Consider the following 18,488-nt stretch of genomic DNA (forward strand, 5'->3'; position numbering starts at 1 on the left):
TCCTTTCTGGACCTCCTGGTCCCTGACTCGCAGGGGATTGCATGCCGTTATCCTTCCAACATGGCCGCCCGGAACAGAATGCTCCGGATCAGTCTATGCGTTCCACGCTGCTCATCCTACAAAAGATACACACCCCCGCGGCTCTGCGCATCTCAACGCTACCGCTGCCTGTAGTCGGACGTGCTTAGCTGGAGTTTAATCGGGGCTCTCGCTTGATTCCTTGTTCCCAGTCCCTTGAATTCCCTCCTGTTCCCTTTCCTCCCAAATCTCCTGGAAAACCTTCCGCGCTCGATTCACGATCCTCCGAGCGTACCATAATTACTTCCTGGAGTTACCCTGGACTTTTGGAACGTTCCCGGAAACTGAACCGCTACTCTGACGCTGGACGCCGAAGATCGGCGTTCGGGTCTATACAAATCCCGGACCGTAAAGAAGAAGAAATCCCAGAAGGTCACAAGTACACAACAGAAACAGGTGAGAAGGGGAGAGACTTGTGACAGATTGAGATGCCTTAAAAACGATACAGATTCAGAGATGGAAGCCGCCGTTAAAGACCTCATGCGAGGCATGCAGGAATTAACAACGGAGGTCCAGAACCTCAAGGCAGAGAACGCAGCAAAAAAGCAGCTAGTTCTATCACGTGATTCCGCAACCAAAGAAAATGTAATATTGGGTGGAATAGTGGACAAGTATGACGGTTCTTCCAAGACTCTCCATGCCTTCCTTGATTCGTGTTTAGTTCACTTCACTTTCAAGCCCTACTACTTCTCCACTCCTAGAGCAAAGGTGGGTTTTATGATCTCACACCTCACTGGAAATGCATTGACTTGGGCAACCCCCCTAGTCAATACAAGCGACGCTCTCCTGGATGACTATGATGGCTTTGTGAGAGCCCTTAAGGAAATGTTTGATCGCCCAGAGCAGGTGTATAGTGCTCAAGAGAGACTACTCGAGTTTCAACAAGGGTCCCAGGATATGCTCACCTATGTTACTCGTTTCAAAAAACTTGTGAAAGAAGCAGACTGGTCTCCAGAAGCTAGTTTTACACTCTTCCGAAGTGGGCTGAACAAAGAAATAAAAGATGAGCTTGCTAGGCTGGCCCGCCCAAGCTCCTTCTAGGCTCTTATGGATCTATCCTTACAGATAGATTTCTGAATCCAAGAAAGAAGAGCAGTGAAGAGGAAGTCTAAGGCGAGTATCCAAAAGACCATCACGGAACATGCCCCTAGAGCAGAGTCTACTGTTCCTTCTACCCCGGACCCAGAACCTATGCAACTAGGAGCCTTTCGTGGACCCATTAACCCTCAGGAAAGGATGCTACGAATCCATACTGGTCTATGCATGTATTGCGCCTCCGATAAACATCTTGTGAGAGAATGTCCCATTGCTCCTCCACGGCGTTCCGGAAATGCCAGCTCCCGATCCTAGATGGAGCACAGTGTCGGGAGAGAGATGTTTGCTCCACATCAATTCCATCCTTGAACTCTCCTGGACAACATAACCTTGTGGTTCTTCAGGCCCTACTATCGCCTTCCAAGACATAATCCTACCCCATCCTGGCATTAGTTGACTGCAGAGCTATGGGCGTATTTCTAGATCAAGATTGGGTCACTGCTCATAATATTCCACATGAAAGCCGAGTTACAATGCAACCAGTAGAGGCAATTGATGGAAGGCCTTTATCCTCAGGACCCATTACCCTTCAGACTAAAGAGATTCTACTTTCTATTAATCACCATCAAGAGAGAATCAAATTTGACCTCATTAAATCAGCCCATTATCCAATGGCTCTTGGAATGCCCTGGCTGCAGAGGCACAATCCTTACATCAACTGGGCAGCCGGCTCACTGTTTCTTGGATCTGAATATTGTATGGCTCACTGCCTATCCCTGGATACCTTACCAAAGCCTTCTAGAGACTTTCAAGAGAACCAACACAGTCCAGTCACCGTTTGTAACATCATCCAGATTCCCAGGGCCTACCAAGCCTTTTCTGATGTTTTTTCGACCGTGATAGTCCAAGCTCTCCCTCCTCACAGGCCAGAGGATTGTGCCATCGATACCGAACCCACAGCTGTGATTCCTTTCGGTAGAATGTTTATATTATCTGAACCTGAAAAGAAGGCTCTCCGAGAATACCTGGATACTAACCTGGAAAATGGCACCATACGCCCGTCCAAATCTCCAGCGGGTGCTTCATTGCTCTTCGTTCCAAAGAAAGATGCCAAAGAACTCAGACCATGTCTGGACTACTGTGGTCTAAATCAGTGCACTCTCAAGGACCGTTATCCTCTACCCCTCATCTCGGATATCCTGGAAGCAGCCAGAGGTGCAGTAATCTTCACAAAATTAGACCCAAGGGGTGCTTGCCATCTCATTTATATAAAGGAAGGTGACGAATGGAAAACATCCTTTAGAACTCCCTTTGGCCATTTTGAATATCTGGTCATGCCCTTTGGACTTGCTAAAGCCCCAGCAGTTTTTCAACGTTTCATGGATAGGGTGTTCTCGGACATGCTGTTCATCTTCGCTATCGTCTACCTGGATGACATCTTGATCTACTCCAAGGACCTTCTAAGGCACGAAGAGCATGTTAAGGCAGTCTTACAACGATTACGTGAACACAAACTCCTAGCTAAACCCGAGAAATGCCTGTTTCATGTCACTTCTGTTCATTACCTAGAATTTGTCCTTAGTCCAGAAGGAATTGGAATGGATCCTTCAAAGGTAAAGGCCATACTATCTTGGCCGGGTCCCACATCCGTGAAACAGATTCAATCTTTCCTGGGACTTGCCAATTTTTACCGAAAGTTTATACCGTCCTTCTCTGAAATTGTTCAACCGATCATTGCTCTCTTGAAAAAAGATGCTCCATTTCTCTGGTCTACAGATCAAGACAAGGCATTCCAATGATTAAAGACAGAGTTTACTCAAGCCCCCATCCTGGCTCAACCCGATATTAACCGGCCATTCCTAGTGCAGACGGATGCATCCAATTACGCCATAGGAGCAGTACTAAAACAGGAATTTGAGGACAAATTGGAGCACCCCATTGCTTACCTTTCACAAACCCTGACGGCCAGTGAGACTCATTATTCCGTCTTGGAAAAGGAACTGCTAGCCATCCGCCAAGCCTTCACAGAAAGGCGACATCTACTCCTGGGAGCTAGGCATCCAGTCCAGGTCCGTACAGACCATCGAAATCTTCAAGTTCAACAATCTTTGGAGTGTAGAAACAGTTGTCAGGCCCGTTGGGCCGTCTTCTTTGCCCAGTACCAGTTCCACATCCATCATGTCTCTGGATCACAAAACATATTTGCCGATGCCCTTTCCAGACGTCCCGACTATGAAAACTCTGAGGATCGGACCTTTCCAGAGATGTTTCCTCACACGATCTTTGTTGCCCAAGCACTCACCCTCCTGGAGAATATACAAGGCCAAACTCGACTTTCGGACCTCTGGAAGGAGCACAAGAGAAATAACAGATGGAATCTCACAGCTAAGGACGGGTATCTATTCAAAGATAATCGCTTAGTCATTCCCACTCCTGGTCTGACACAAAGGATCACAAGTCTATGTCATGATACCTTACATTCGGGACATCGTGGGATAACCAACACTCTCCATCTAGTACAAAGACAGTTTTGGTAGCCCAAGATGAAGGATGATATATGGATCCATGTCCAAACATGCGCAGTTTGCAATCAGAACAAACACAATAATAAGAAGCCAGCCAGACTCCTACTCCAACCACCAATACCAACAAGACCCTGTGAAGTCATCGCCAATGATTTTATCGTGGAATTAGAGGCTACACAACAATCATGGTCACTATTGATTTGTTTACTCATATGGTTAATTTTACACCCTTATCCAAACTACCTTCCTCATCAGACCTTGCCGGAATTTTCCTGAAACACATATTCTGACTTCATGGGTTGCCTTCCAAGATCATTTCAGACCGAGGACCTCAGTACATATCTCAGTTTTGGAAGCAAGTATGTCGTATTCTGGGAATCCAATGTGCCGTATGCTCTGGCTACCATCCACAAACCAATGGAGCCACGGAGCGTGTGAACCAGACTCTCGAACAATATCTACCATGTTTCGCCACCAAAGTTTAGGGCGATTGGTCACTCCTAATACCTATGGCTGAATTTGCCTATAATAATTCAGATCATTCAGCTATCAAGACCAGTCCCTTCTTCTGTAGCCAAGGATTCCATCCATCTGTCCTACCCTCCATACTCCCACATCCTACTCCAGTACCTGCAGTTGACTGCTGGATCGAAAACCTCATCACAGTACATAAGGAGGTTAAGGAATACCTAGAACGGGCCCGAGAAGATGTCAAACGTTATGCTGACTCTAAAAGAAGACCTGGACCTTCCTATTCAGTAGGAGATAAGGTTTGGTTATCCTCGAAGCTCCTTCCTCGACACCTGCGCCCCAATAAACTGGCTCCCAGATACTACGGCCCCTTTTCCATACTAGAAATTATCAACCCAGTGGCCTTTCGACTTCGGTTACCTGAATCTTGGAAAAGAATCCATCCAGGCTTTCACGCTTCTCTGTTAAAACCATACATTCAGTCATCCCGAACAGCTCCTAGATCTACCCCTGTGTGACAATGAGACAGCTAGGCGGCTTGATGGAAATTAAAATGGGTCTTTATTCAGACTATTTCCAAAATAGATAAAAAGAAAAGAATAAGCTTTAATCAAAAGTTGCTGCAATGTCCTTTCTCTGTGCTTATGCTTCTTCTCTGATCCTTGCAGGGGATCTGGTAAGGACTTCTGGCAAGGCTTCTCCTCCTAGTCCTCATACGCCCACCAGCCTTCAGCAGCTCCTGATGTCCTCTCTGGTTCGATCTGCAACAAAACCAAGAATGAACACCCTCTCGCCTTCCAGCGTTGTCTTTATATAGGCGGAGTTTAACAGGCCAATCAGTGTTCACTTCCTCCTCCAGTCTATATAAACTCTCCCAAGCCCCTCCCCCTTTTCCCTTGAGGCATTGCAAGCTGTCCTCGACCTCGACCTCCACCCGCTCCCCGTTCCAGTCATCTCTGACCAGGTGAGATCTTAGTTCCTTCCTGGAAGAGTTTTGGTGGGTCTCTGGGAGTCTTGTGTTTTTGTCCTGCTCTAGTATGTTGTTATAACGCTGACTTTCATAATCCGCGGCTCCGCGGTTCTCATGTGGGTTACAACTGCTGAGCACCCGCAAGTTCCCCATGCTGCGGCAGCCCCGCCTCTCCCTGCTCGCGGTTCCTTGATTTCTCTGCCGACTGTCAGAATCGAACATCAGCGTCACTTCTAATTCACATGAGTGCGTTGTTCTGACTCTCGTGTGTCCGCCCGAAGGTTCCATGTCTTTCATACCACCACCAGATTCGACCGTCGGTGTCTCTGCTACTTCGCAGAAAGGCTGCGTTCCGACTCTTTTGGGCCCGTCCTGGAGTTCCACATTATACTCCTCCGTCTGTGTTTCGCCTGGATTAGATATCTCCTGACCCCACCATTCCCCAACCAGGTGGGTTTTTGGGTCTCGGGCCCCTCCGTGGTATAACTGACCCTCTTGACTGTTACACCCTGTTATTGTAAATGATCAACTGGAATATGAGGTTTCCAGGATTTGTGACTCAAGATATCGACGTGGTCAACTACAATATCTGGTTGAGTGGAAAGGGTACCCTTCCAGTGAGCGTACCTGGGAACCTGTGTCAAACATGAATGCTCCCAGATTGGTTCGACGATTTCATCTGATCCATCCGGGCAAACCCGGAGGAGCTGGTTTCCAGAGGAGGCATACTGTCATGAACCGTTGTCTTCGTCCTTTACAGACCTTCTGGTCCCTGACTCGCAGGGGATTGCATGCAGTTATCCTTCCAACATGGCCGCCCGGAACAGAATGCTCCGGATCTGTCTATGCATTCCACGCTGCTCATCCTATAAAAGAGACACGCACCAGCGGCTCTGCACGTCTCAACGCTACCGCTACCTGTAGTCGGACGTGCTTAGCCGGAGTTCGATCGGGGCTCTCGCTTGATTCCTTGTTCCCAGTCCCTTGAATTCCCTCCTGTTCCCTTTCCTCTCAAATCTCCTGGAAAACCTTCCGTGCTCGATTCACGGTCCTCCGTGCCTCCGAACGTACCTTAATTACTTCCTGGAGTTACCCTGGACTTTTGGAACGCTCCCGGAAACTGAACCGCTACTCTCACGCTGGACGCCGAATATCGGCGTTCGGGTCTATACAAATCCCGGACTGTAAAGAAGAAGAAATCTCAGAAGGTCGCAAGTACACAACAGAAACAGGTGAGAAGGGGAGAGACCTGTGACAGCAAAGCTTTTTGCTGAGATGGATTTCTAGAAACTGGCCTGGTGGCAGATTTTAGGAGGCCACCCTAGTTACAGGGGAATACTGAGACATTAGCCAAACCCAATCAAAGTAAGTGTGGTGAGTGGTTAAGGCATGGTCTCATGAGAAAGTGAGCAAGGCCAGGGGACCACAATGAGTCCACACAGTGAAGCACCCAATAATTCACTTTAGAAAGGTAAGTACAAAAATACTTTATTAATTCTAGGCCCAAAAACACACTAGGAAAATGAATTAAGCACATAGTAATATCACACAATACATAATTATCAAACAAACAGGTAAGTAGTGATGCAGTAGAATGAAACAGTTCACAAGAATGATGCCCTAACTTTATAAATCCAATCCCTTTGCTGTTATGGGGGCTTGTGCCCAAAAGTCACAAAGCTTCTTCTTATGAGAGGGGGCAGAGTTAGGAATAGTTCTTGTGGTGGTGAAAATGTTCCATAAGATATCAATTTACAGGTATGTCAAATTGTGTTCTTATCTTTCAGAGACAAGCTTTTAGATCTGATGATCAAAAAGCAATGGAAGGGAATAACCAAAGTTTACTCTAAGGTTTATTCTAAGGAGAACAGGTGAATGCGTTGCAATTACTTACCCCCCTGACTCTGATTTTCCCAGGTGACTAGGCATGTTGACTGGGAGTTTCTAGAGATAGGTTTTCTCGCTGTTGGATCCAGTATAAAATATCCAGGAGCTGCAGGTGCAAGAATTCTTCCAATCGGTTCCAGCAGCAGAGTGCAACCCTTTGCACAAAATAAATTCATAAGGCACTGATGCAGGCCTCTTCAGGACACTTCACCAGACAGGGGAAGACGAGTTCCAGTAATGGCTATTGCACACGGGTGACAGAAGGCATATTTTCAGTTGTGGTTGAAGAAGACCTTCCACAGCAGGATCCCTTGATGCTGAGAAGCAGAAAATTGCCAGGAAGGTGACTTGTGGCATAAGCTGGCAACCACTGAAGATTCGTCGACAAATACGGAACAGTGCCCATTCTACTGAGGTAGCCCACTGGAGAGCTGGTCAGTCCACAGGGTGGTTCAGCGACACTTCCGAAGGCTCAGGCATCTGGATCCTTGAGAATGCGCCGAGGCTGGTTGGTCTCACCAGCCCAAGGGTTGAAGCACAGCTCAGGGCCTTTGCAGATCACGTAGTCCAGCAGGGCTTCAATGGGTCAAATGCAGGTAGGGATCCCAGGCTGCTTCAGGTCTCCAGGAGTCGTCCACAGATCTTCAGTCGGCTGCTCTTCTACACAGGATACTTGGCTCCAATGCTGTTCTGAAGAAATGGCTGCAGGAGTCCTCTTGTTATCCTAACTCCTGCTTGGATGCAAGACCAAGCCCAACAATAGTAAGGATTGCACCAATCAAATAGCCACCAGTGGTCCAATCATGCCACACACCCAGACTCCCTGGTACCACAGATGTGGAGTGGGGCCAGACAGTACACCCACTTTCTGGGCCACACACAAAGGCACCACTAGTCTACGAAAGCAGCAGCTTTCCCAGGCAAGTGCATGAACCTATATAGGATTTCCTAACCTGAGAAGGCAGCAAGAAGGCCAAACAACAATATGGCCAAAGGACAAGCAAACAATCTTGTGGCACAGCCATTTTAATGCACTAGCCACGTTTAGTAGCCATACACGGTAAACGTGAATGTGCACACTAAAAATAACGTAAAAACAGTAACAAATGTATCTGCTGCCACCAGCTTGTCTTTAGGCACATATAAAAGTAACCAAAAATCCCAAGTGTAAATGACTAGGGTGATACAAAAGTATCCCCTCTGCACTGCATTGTAAGATGTTGTGACCACTGTTAACAAGCTACCAAAAAAGGTAAAAAGACAAAAGGAAAACATAGGTTCCCAGTGCTGATAGTCTGAAGGACTGATCAGTTTCCCCATGACAAAATAAACTGGAGGCTTTACTTCCCTGTAAAAAGCCAGGACAGGTTAAAAAACAAAACGTTTGGAGGTACATTGAAAATGGAGGGACAGTTGTCTAAAGAGAAATCTTTCCTAACAATGGAGTGCACTAGAGGTGGAGAGATGGAGGTATTTTGAATTGATGTGGCAGACTGCAGAGGAAGCGGAGGACAAGAAGAGGAGAACCAGATTTTAGGAGGTGAAGGTGAGTGCGCAGGGCATCCATAGCTGTGGGGGCAGTTGGCCCTGATGCAGTCAAGTGATGGTGGGCAGCGAGTGTGGACATGGTGGGGGGCTGGGATAATGCGATTCCAAGAGCATTTCCCTGGGTCTGACATCAGTAAGCTGAGAAGGGAATGTTCTTGCTTCTGGAGCTAGTCTGCTGATGTTACAGGTGCAGCCTGCATTCAGGGCCTTAGTAAGGTCTTGCTGCTGCTCTGCCATTGCAGTAGCATTGGGTACGGAGAGTGATGTATGCCCCCGGGAGCATCTGTGAACACAATCAGCCGCTGATACTCGATGCTGCCCCTTCTGGGGTGGGTCTTTTTATTAACATTTCTCCCCCACATCATGCCCGCCCGACGTTGCAACGTGTTTGTGCGGATGCTGTACCATTCCCTTACCATTCCCTTACAAACCACATCAAGAACAACAGTACAACTGAATGATGTGTGAATATCTTTTCGTTTTCTGGTGTCATAGCCACCACTTGCTCCACCTATCTTTCAGTCTCTACTAGACAGTTCTCTAATTTTGTGGGCATCCTTCTATGTTCTCTTACAGGGTACCCCCTTGCTGGACACTTGAAATCTATCTCCCAGCTCACCGCAAGCTCCTCATTTCTAGCATTGTCTACAGCTCACCCTTCTGTGATTGTTTATATCTTCTGCCATTATCTGTACCCTGCAAATATTCTTCTTCATCATTGCTCGTGTTAGATACCTGCTGTTGTTGGTACCCCACTTGTTTGAACCAACTGGAGTTGCAAGTAACCTTTTCACCCCTCCTTGATGTCGTGATCATGGATCCTTTTTTCGATTACTGTCCACTTCCACCTCATGATTTAGATCCTACTTCTAAGTGATCCTCTTGTTAAGAAGCAGTGCAGTGTCACCCACCTGTATCTTGGACTGCACCAGGTTTCTGTGACTGTACATTTTGTTACTATTCGCCCTCTCTTTCTCAACCACCTTAGGTACATCAATATCCCTTGCTGTCCTTGACCCATGGTCAGGAAATCGGTGCGCAAACCTTTCTCTGTAATAACGCTTCTACCGGCAATACCCCCACTGATGTGTGAGGCATGGTCCTATAGGCCAACATGACGCCGCCAACGCTCTCTCCAGTGACACCCTGTTCTTCTGTACTATCTGGAACATTTTTATTGAGTGTGCGCATGAAACGCTCCATGTCTCCATTAGCTCAAGGCCAGCAAGGGGTCATGTGCTTGTGCCCAATGTCCAAGTTCTCAATGAACTCCATAACACCAAACCTTGGATGGGAGGACCATTGTCAGTCCATAGAGAATGAGGCAGCCATCGTGCCACAAAAACGTCCCATATGACAGGGATCACCACCTGTGCAGGCCTGGAACTCACGAACCTCACCAGCAAATACCATGAAAACACCTTGAGTATCACCAGAAAATGATTGTTCTGTTGGATCGTCCCGAAGTTCATGCTCAGGGTGTGTCACGGTTCTTCAGCTCTCATCAGTGTTTGTATGGGAGGAGCTCTTGGGGCTATCCCGCCAACTGGCACCACTGACATTGCGCCATGATCGAGTCTATAGTTGACTCAAGGCCCAGCAACCACAATGTTTCAGCCCAGAAACCACAATGTTGCCCAGAGGCATGCTTTAGTCTTACATGCCCCCTGGCGTTCCATGTGTGCTTTCTCCAGGATGGTCCGAATTAGTGATGGGGGAATTACTATCCTGGTGTCTCGGAGCAATACTCCTTCGGGCACACTTACAGATCTACTTTCACTCTCCACAGTTCATTCCCGAACACCTGCGTGTGTCACTTCAACTGGCCCATATCTGCTAAAAGCGTTTTCCACTGGCCACCTCCTAGTTGTTCCACCACTAACTGCATTCCTCTGTGCTTGCTAGTCTCATTTGCAATTCCTTCTAGCGACATGGAGTTGAGCACTGTAGCCCTGGTAACCATGTTGACCAGCTCCTCTGTTTTTCTGGGTTTTCTCAGTGTCCCCCTCACCATGTAGCATGGATGTGAAAGTGGCGAATGCTCCAAAGCACTGCCAGCGCTCCCCTCTCTATATGTGAATACCTCCTTTCCGTGGTGGTGAGCGCTTTTCTGGCAAACGCAATGGGCCTCGTCATCCCATCTTCCTCTGCTTGGGTCAGTACCACCCCCAGACCCACTGGACTGGCATCTACTAATATTTCGGACTGGCGGTGTATATTGAAAAATGCCATTATGGTGTCCTCAGCCAGGGCACCTTTGGTCTTGTCAAACGCTGCTTGTGTCGCACTGTTCCATACCCACTTCGTCTCTTTGCGGATGAGCTGTTTTAGCGTTTCCGTGATGGTTTCTAGTTGGGAACAAAACATCCACAGACGTTTATCATCCCCAAAAACAGCAACTCTTTGGGGGCTGCAAAGTTTTTGATCGACTCCACTTTCATGGGATCTGCTGAGATGCCATATTCTCGAAACATGAAGCCAAAGAAACGGACCTGTCGTTGCAGGAAACTACATTTGCTTTTGTGAAGTGTGAGTTCTTTGTATCTCAACCTATGGAATACAGCCTTTAGTCTCTTGAAGTGCCCCTTTTCCGACTTGGCACATATGAGCGTGTAGGCGCTCACATTTAACAGCCATTGCAGCCGGCCAGTGTCCCCTGCATGGAATGCTGTAACACCTCTGAAGCGAAAGATATTGCAAAACGTAACCTCTTGTATGAAAATCAGTGCTTAATTTGTAAAGAAATAAGTGCCAGGGCCCAAAAATTCCTGGCCCCATAATGCCGGTCTCAGGACCGGCGGGCGCCGCCCGCAGTGCGGCCGCTGCGGCCCGGCCCGGGACAATTTAACCCATATATATATTTTTTGCAACAGGTTTAATTGACCAGGACCTGGAGTGCGCACCTCGCCCTCCTTCATTTTTTCACTCAGTGCTAGACCTAGATCGGCCCACCACCAGAGGAGGACCACTGGACCAGGGTACACCAATGTTTGTGTCCCTAGGCCCTACACTTATGAGGCCCCACTTCCTATTTCCTGCCTGACCCTCGATTTTGGGGCAGCAGGCAGGGCGGGGGGTGCTTACCCCCTCTGCCCTGTTATGCCTTGGCAATGTTAGCCCCATACGGGGCTGCTCCATGGGCTTTCATCAATCGAAAATCTATTTCCTTGTCTTTGACCATCAAACGCCTGCAGTGAGAAGGGTATATATCTACGCATTAAACCTGTGATTGCCATTATTACTGCACGCTACCGCAGTCCTGAGCAATGCCAATGACGTAATAATGGAAGGATGAAAGTCTGAGCCGGTCTATATGTACATTTTTTTATTCGCAAATTTGCACCCAATCACAGTGGTAGATGCAGAGCCCACTATGCCATTTTATCACCCCACCCCATGTCTCCTTTCTTGTACTTACTCCTCTCATTCTTTCCCCTGATTCACCCTGCTTGCAATGAGGAACAAGACATAGAGCTGTGTCATTCGCCGCATCTGCCCTGTGCGCCCCCGCACCCTATTGTGTGTGCCCGGCCTTCACCTAGATAACAGCTACCGCAATCAACCCTGTGAATGCCCGCTGTTACGTGGTTGCGCCGGTGACCAATAATTGTTAGTAAGTCCAAATAACAAAGCATGTTGGGTGGTGGGTTTTACAGAAACAATATCTTGGTACACACGGTAGGGCTGAGTGTGAAAAGTTTAGGGGACCACTGATCAAACTCAACCCTCTGACTAGATGGCAATCGATCTCACACATGGAGAGATAACAAATAGTACATACTTGGCAATATCCTGTGACCAAAAAGATGTAGGATTTTTAAAGTTTCAAAAATAATAATTCGCATAACAATGACATCACGGGAAAATACAAAACATACATTGTTGACACCATTGAAGCATTCTAAAATACCCAACCCATCAAACAGCACAACATGGAAAGAGTTTCAAATGTTAAAAATGTATAATTCTGAATGGTAAATTAACACCAAATTCAATTACACAGGTGGTAATTACACAGAGCTGGTAAGCAACGTTTGCCAGTGTTCTGTAGCAGCAGCCTGGGCAATACATATGTATTCCTGTAGTGTACGTTGAACACTGAACCACTACGCCTGTGTCCATGCTCCATCCAAAATATAGTTTTTTTTTTTTATTTAAATGTATTTACTGCTATTCAGTGTTTGAGGTTCAGTGGCCGGCCAGCAGAGATGAGTTTTGTGTTGGGCTTTGTGGAAGCAGTTGTCTTTGTTTTGTCACACATTGGGGCTCATTACGAGTCCTGGGTTAACCGCGGCGGTAAAACCGCCTGGTTACCGCCGGACTCGTATTACCATTCCGCCTCTGTGATTCCCGGAATTACCGGGGCATTACAACCCCGGTTTTCCAGGAATCACGGAGGCGGAATGGTGTTAATCCCCATTCCCATCGAGTCCTATGGGACTCGATGGGAATGGGGATCATGGAAACACCGGCAGCATCTCGTAATGCTGCCGGTGTTTCCTCGTCCGCCTGCAGGCGGGCGGTGTTAAACCCGCCAGGTCAGACCTGGCGGGAACATCACCTCCCGCCTGCAGGAGTTGTGATCGCCCGGCATGGAAACATACCGGGCGATTTGTAATGAGGCCCATTGTCTTTGTTTTGACGTGGGATATTTGTCTGCAAATACCAGAGCACCCGTGGCCCCCCACGCTTGTTAATGTCATGGGGACCCCTTTTCTGTTGGTGCTTGGAGCAGATTGCATCTGTTGTCATAAATGGACAGCTGCCAGTGCCACCCTCCCTGTGCTTTTCTTCGGTTTATAGACATAATTTTGAAATCAAAAATTTTGAAAGTCAAAAAGTCGAAAAAAATAATGTTGAAAAAAATAATGTTGAATTTATTTTTTGACTTTTTTTTCGAAATGGGGGGTTGCCCCCAACCCCCCCCTTTTTTTGTTTTTACCTATTTTTTTTAATATAAACTAGAGCCAAAAAAAAAATATTGAAAAAAAAAATTATTCGACATTTTTATTTTCGACATTTTTGATTAGACTTTTTTGACATTCAAATTTTTTTATTCGATATTATGACTGGACACCCTTTTCTTCAAATGCCCCCTCAGGTCTTCGTGTGCATGATGATAAAAGTGGTGTCTAGCTGCTGGCTGGCCCCTATGTGAAAGCTCTTCCTACTGCGAGCTCCAAATTAACACCAGCACATCCTGATTGTCACCCCTCGGTGAGCGCCTTCCAAAGGGCTTGTCTCCGCATCCCTGCCACCCCGACTGTCCCTCATCATGAGCCAAACTGTAGCAGTCACCAGGTGTTCACTGGCTATATTTAAATGGACGAACATATGATATGATATAGGATATGGCATTTATAACGCGCCTATACACGTGTTTCAAGGCGCCACAGGTAGAAGCAGAGTGATGATGGTGTATGTTATTATATGGCACTTGTGTTTGAGCACCTTATATGGAACAAATATACATACAATGTCGGAAACCTTGCTTCAGCCCAGCGTGTCTAAGTTTGATTTATCATTCATTCAAACTACACTGCCTGTGTGACCTGCAGGTCACAGGTGTGAATCCCATTAATACCATATTAGTCCCTCATAGTTCTAAGTTCAATATATGAAGTGCTGCAAATCAAAACTGCTGCACGCAGCGCTATATAACACGAGCTGTTGTTAGTGAGTAAGTGAAACCTTTACATCGTATTCACCCAGAGCACCATACCTATTCACCTTTACATCGTATTCACCCATAGCACCATAGCTGTTCACCTTTACATCGTATTCACCCAGAGCACCATAGCTATTCACCTTTACATCGTATTCACCCATAGCACCATAGCTGTTCACCTTTACATCGTATTCACCCAGAGCACCATAGCTATTCGTCCCTCCTGAAAATATGTGCTGCGACTAACAGGAGAATATTATTTGCTTCGATGGGTAGTTGATGGGGTTAATGTTGGATGCCTCTGGCATTTAACTGTGAGAGGATTCAGCTCGGGAAAAGAATACATTTTTAATACCCATCACGTCGGCTATTGGACCCTTCAGCCAGGCCACAGCGGCACCTTCCGCCTTCCCCCACATGCCCGGGAAGGGGAGGTAGGTGCACGTTCGCGCAACAGGTTTCAGTCCACACCCCGCCGCAACACAAACACCTGTTATTGAACGACAGGGTTGCCCCAAACACGCCACTGCACACTGGAATAACGGCGGCACTGTGGCAACTGTACGTTTCACCACACGACAACGCCTGAGTTCCTGGTCTCTGCAAATGGCATTAGAGTAACAGGAGAGATCAGCAACCCGAGGGGTGGGGTGGCTGGAGACCGCACCGCTCTGGATTTGCACAGCAGGCTAGCGCCGTTATTTCACTCTGATCACTGTAATTTTAACTGGATGTTGTTGTTGAACTGCAGCATCTGGAGAGTTTTAAGCAGTTACACCCCTGGCTACATAATAATACGTGGTTTCCCTCTGGTGCCCTGCCCTGCTTAATGACAGAAAGAGAGAGCTCCAGTCCTTTCTGCGTGAACACCAGTTGGGGGGAGAGTGATAAAGGAAGGGGTGTTTGAGGGGTGGTGGACGAAAAACCGATTGACCTCGATAACGACCTAAATTGGCAAATAAGGCCAGAGGGTACAAAAAGGATGCTACTTTAATTGGCAGTGATAGGCTAGGGAAGGGTGCACAATCACACCTCACTAATCATCACTCAACCGTGCCATCTCTCCCTGTCCTGTACACAGCTCAGCCTGCTCGACCCAGCAATTCAGCAACATGAACAAATCATCGCAAACGTGTTCTGCTTTTCAAGATGCACTTTCAAATACTGTGCAATTCTTTCCTGTCCAACTTGGCACACACCTTCAAACCCAGCTATACAATAGTTCTGCCTTACAGAAAATAAATATGACTGTTTACTATCAGTCTGAAAAATGCATACTTTCCATTTTGATAAATACAAAGTCATATAGCCTTACCTTACATTACCTTACACGACCAAGGAAGTTGCCTGGCTGGCGCTTACCTACATTAATTTGCGACCGGCGGTGCTGCAGCAGTCGCAATAATAATGTAACTAAGTAACTTGTGGCAACTTACTTAGCCTTAGGCAGCTGCCTAAGGTAGGCCCTTGCAGGCTGCAGCCTAAGTTGCCATACATTATTATTGTGGCTGCCGTCGCAGCGCCGGCGGCGGTGGCTGCAAATTAATGTAGGTAAGCGCCAGCCAGGCAGCTACCTTGGTTGTCCGACCAAGGCTGCCGCGGGGGAGGGGCACTTCACGCTTACCCTTATTTCGGGGCCGGGCGGCAGCCGCACTGGTTATGGGATCTGCATGATGACAATGCAGATACAGATCCCATAGCCAGTGCCAGGAGGGGAGGCTCAGTGACACACACGAGAAGCTGCAATGTATGCATTTAATGCCACACCGGCGTCCGCAATCAAAATTTGGGGCGGTGGGGGGGAGGTCGCACCATTATTATGGCCTGCCGCCGTGGATGTCGCGATAACTGAACTCATTAATTTCACAGCGGCGGGTGGACGCAGTGCGCGTGCAATAATAATGTAGTAAGCTAGGAGAAGGCCCGATTCCCCAAACTAGTAAGAAACAAAGTTAAGTAAACACACACAGACACTGTTGACTTACACTTACCGCGTTGTTGAACTTGTTCATCAGCAAGCGCGGCCTGCAGGAACTCAACAGTTAGTAGGCCCGGGCCGCACACGGAACAGAACCAACCACACATGCAGGGCAGGCTCTCACTCACAAGTCTCACACCACGCCTTCACAAGTGAGCTTGTGAAATGAAGGTGACCTGCCTCTGCTCAACAACAGACCCACGTGACTCACCCACCCCCACACACTCACGTCATCATGTCATTTCACTGGCTGGAGCTTGGAATCGAACAGCCAATGAAAACTGTACATTCTGTGCTACTATACAGAATGTATCAAATACTGCATAGTAACAACAGAATGTTGGTTTTCATTGGCTGTCCTTGTTGTTAACTCCCAGGCCCGGCGCCAGGCCCTGCAAGCAGAGCACAGTGACTGAATGATTTATGATGGAAGCTTAGGAAAGTTGAAACAACAAAGCAATTACACGTGGCCAGCTGGCCCAATCATGTTCCGGTGCCCAAAAAAGAGTGCCGGTGTTGGCCACCGCCAAACACCGGCACAAATTAAGCACTGATGAAAATAGCCCAATTTGTGCTTTGTGGAGATCTACAAGAATGCCATCTATAGACGGTGTGGAGTAGCGCTCTCTTTTTTTGTTGTTGCTCTGTTCAGTATCCTCATATCTATGCCGATGCGTACCACATTGGGCTGCTTGGTCTTTGTCACAATCACAATCAGTGACACCCAGGGTTGGGGATCCTCAATTCGCTCAATTATGTCAGCCAACTCCAGCCATTAGATTTTTTCGCTCAACCTTCTGTCTCAGGTGAAATGGTATCCGGTGTTGTCACAGCTCCACCAGCTGGATTGTTTCATAGATGTGCAGGCGCACCTCTTTTCCTTGCAGATATCCAATCCCTTGGAAGATGTCCCAGAATTCACCCATGAGACTGTCCATGTCATTTGCATAGACTAAAAGTAAGTTTACCAGTCCCAAGTCCTCTGCTGTGTTACAGCTCAGCATCGTATCTGTGGCCACTGTGGTGACATAGGGCCTCATTAGGACCCTGGCGGAGAGGGTGTTACGCCAGCGTAGTGCATGGCGTACCTCTCCGCCATACTACGAGTTCCCGTAGCGCCATGGAGGTTTTCTCCGCCTGGTTTTACCAGCCGGAGAAAACCATGGCGCTACGGGACCTCGTTGTTAATTACGCCACCGTATTTTACGGTGGCGTAATTAACTCCTTCCCCACTCCCATTATACCCTATGGGGCGAAAATGGGAATGGGGAAGGGCAGAATGGGGATTGGGGATTTACCGCTCCGCCGAGGTCGGAATGGGGCGGTAAATCCGCCAACCCCCATGGCGCTATCGGCGGCTTTCCGCCATGCTTCGCGGTGCATTTAGCACCGCGAAGTCCGCCTGGGTCGTAATGAGGCCCATAGAAATTTGCTGGAATGGATACGCAGTCATGCACTTCTTGTGTTAAGAATGCTCCCTCCAAGGGCAGTGGGTGCTTCCCTCCGTATGTGGAGTTCTTGATCTTCGGTGTCGCCGATTCAGAAATAGGCAACAGCTTTTGGAATTGGTCAGTTATCATTGAATTGAATGATGCACTAGTGTCAATGAGTAACGTACCATAGCGGATAGAATCCTTACCGCAAAGTGCGGTTGTCTTCTCTTCCCTGGCACTTTGTCCAATAGGGGCGAAATTAAAAACACATCATCTTCCTAGGAACATCTGCTGCACCGTTTCATCACCTCCCAGAATATCATGGGATATGCGGCCACCCTCATTTGATGATTATGTGAGTGTACCAGCATCCTCTGAAACAGAGCAGGAGGCCACACTACTCGGCACATACTGGCGTATTGATTCATTTATCCACATCTGCCACGCTGCATTCCTGTGGCTAGGCATTCCAGGGTATGTGAAAGTGGACCCTCCACATTGTTCACATGACTGGTTTGACAGTCCATAACTCACCTGTTGTTGAGGAGGATGAGACCTTGCTTTCCATCTTCCTCTAACCTGCTTGGGAGGCGTAGACTTGATCACATGTGCTGTCTCAATTTTCAGCGTATTCCATGTGTCTCGTCTTTGTGTTGGCTAGTTCCTGTGCCCTACCCAATTCTGGGATGCACCCTCGGGGGAGGCCGGGCTCTTTAAGAATCTGTTTTCACAGTTGCGAGGAGTGGCACTTCTGCATAACCTCTCCTCAGATTTCCCTTTCCACCTCTTGGGATGTGCATACGGATGCTAGGTGACGCAGCCTGTTAAATAATGTGTCCAGTGACTCCATCGGTTCTTGTTGGGCCTGCCTCAGCTGAAACTGTTCGTAGTCGAC

This window comes from Ambystoma mexicanum, chromosome 3p (genome assembly GCF_040938575.1).
Source record: "Ambystoma mexicanum isolate Mex_15411 chromosome 3p, UKY_AmexF1_1, whole genome shotgun sequence".
In the NCBI taxonomy this organism is placed as follows: domain Eukaryota; kingdom Metazoa; phylum Chordata; class Amphibia; order Caudata; family Ambystomatidae; genus Ambystoma; species Ambystoma mexicanum.